We start from the raw sequence: 2,809 nt of genomic DNA on the forward strand, positions 1-2,809 counted from the left end.
TAGGATTGTCTCAGAAAGGTTATATCAACAAAATCTTAGAAAGATTCAGAATGGATAAATGCTCTGCAGGAAAGGTTCCAATTCAGAAAGGGGACAAGTTCAGTAATTTACAATGTCCGAAAAATGAATTAGAACGAAAGGAAATGGAAAATATTCCTTATGCATCAGTGGTTGGGAGTTTAATGTATGCTCAAACGTGTACTCGACCAGATATCAGCTTTGCTGTTGGAATGTTAGGTCGCTACCAGAGTAATCCTGGAATGAATCACTGGAAAGCTGCAAAGAAAGTTCTAAGGTACTTGCAAGGCACCAAAGATTATATGCTCACATACAGAAGATCAAATCATCTGGAAGTCATTGGTTATTCAGATTCAGATTATGCTGGATGTGTTGATACCAGAAAATCGAATTTTGGATATTTGTTTCTACTTGCCGGAGGAGCAGTATCATGGAGGAGTGGAAAGCAGTCTGTCATCGCTGCTTCCACCATGGAAGCTGAGTTTGTAGCATGTTTTGAAGCTACCGTTCACAGTTTATGGATGCGGAACTTTATCTCAGGGCTTAGGATTGTCGACACTATAGCTAGGCCGCTGAGAATTTACTGTGATAATTCCGCAGCTATCTTCTTCTCGAAAAATGATAAGTACTCGAAAGGTGCTAAGCATATGGAGATAAAATACTTATCTGTCAAAGAAGAAGTGCAGAAACAAAGAGTATCATTTGAGCATATCAGTACTGATTTTATGATAGCGGATCCATTAACTAAGGGACTGCCGCCTAAGACTTTTAATGCTCATGTTGATCGTATGGGCATTATAGATAAGTCGTTGACATATCATTGATTTTAAAATATTTAATATTTTAATGGTAAATGATCTTTATTTTTATATTTAAAAAAATGGCAAGTAAATACGTGAATTTATCTAAAAATGTCAACTAACTACATAAATTTTTTTAATTAACTATAAAATACACAAATTTGGACATTTGTGGCATATTCCCACACGACATTTAACACCGTTATTTAATTAACATGACTTCTGAAAAAAAGCAAACATAATTCACTTTGATTAGCCAAGTGATAATGCCACGTGGTAAAAAAATTGAAACGCATGTGGCAACCGCTGGCTAACCGAAACGACGTCACTTGGAGACGTGGACGAGAAGCGTTTACAGGGCAATTAGCACCAATAATATTGTGAAACGTTGCAAAAAGTATCCGTTATGATTACTTCACTACTCTAACTAGCTTAACCGAGTATGATCTCCTCTACAGACATGGTCACATACAGACATACATACATCGCATGTTGGAAATATAAAATTGACCCATGGAATTTTGGGTTTTGGACTTCATATTATTTTGAGCTCATTGATGGATATGAGCTAATTAAGTTTGAATGTCCATTGGTATTCATGGTAATCCATCTCTTTCCCCTATAAATAGAGGATCTTGATTCATATTTTTCATCCATCAGAAAAATTATCAAAGTAAGGGTGAAAAGAGAGAAAAATCGATTTACCGAATTATTCTTCAAAGTCATTCCGCTGCAAAATGGATTCAGGTATAATTCTTATCCGATATGTATATTAATTTCGAATTGTATGAATTATGCAAAAACCGTATCCAGTTTTTGGTGAGTTTTCATAAAGTTATCGAAAACCATCAATATAAAGTTTTTACAGATATATCTGAAATCATATAATATAACATCTAATTTTATATTTTTAATTTTGAATATTAAACTTTTTCGGATATAGAAATTAGAAAAGCTCACCTCTAATTATTCCAAATGGTGGATTAGTCTTCTGTGGTTCAGTATTTTACACGTAGCAAAAGGATGTTTGAAGAGATGGTTCTTTATTATAATATAATATATTTTTTTGCAAAAGGAAGCAATGCAATATCTTAAATCCTGTGAGAAGGAAAAATTGAAAAGCAAATGCGAAAAATTTGATAAAATCCGCTATGTAAATATATCAATTTTCATTTCATACATAAATACAACAATTTTATAATGTCTCTCAGGTCAATTCGTAAAAAGAGACGAGACATATACTCAACAATGTCTTTATTTCTCTCGTTTCGAATAACGTACATATTTATAAATATATATACGTATGTATGAATATATATATATATATGTGTGCGTATGTATGTATTATAGGAAGTATATATCTTACGCAATATTCTCTGCTACAATTCAGCAACACTCTCTTATTCTTTTTCTGTATATTTCCTTATGTTTTAGGTCTCTCTCCTCTATAAACACTAGTATATAATGCTCTGTAATGAAAACCTAAATACTAGCCGCTTGATTCATATTCTCTGAATACTGTCATATGGTATCAGAGCACTAAGTGTGAAAACACAGATCCTCCTCCTTCAATCATGTCGACTGCACCAACAACAAACACACCGGAAACTGTGACCACCTTCAATCCTCAAGAACCGCAACAAACCCTCGTCGCGTGTAACATGTCAAATGTTACCAAACTGACAACCGCAAATTATTTCACCTGGAGTGTACAGGTTCGCTCTCTTCTTGAATGACATAATCTCGATTGCTTCATCCTTGACAACTCAGTTGTGCCACCAGCCACCCACTACAAAAAAATCAGCAAATTCCAACGAATTTTCCAACGGATTTATCCGTTGGAAATTTTTCAACGGATTTTCAACGGTTTTCAACGGCATTTAAACGGTGATTTCCGTTAAAAATCCGTTGAATATTTCCAACGGATATCCGTTGGAATCGCCCGTTGGAAATTTTTAACGGAATTTTCAACGTATTCAATTGAAAAAATT

Source organism: Tarenaya hassleriana, unplaced genomic scaffold (genome assembly GCF_000463585.1).
Source record: "Tarenaya hassleriana unplaced genomic scaffold, ASM46358v1 Cleome1, whole genome shotgun sequence".
In the NCBI taxonomy this organism is placed as follows: Eukaryota; Viridiplantae; Streptophyta; class Magnoliopsida; order Brassicales; family Cleomaceae; genus Tarenaya; species Tarenaya hassleriana.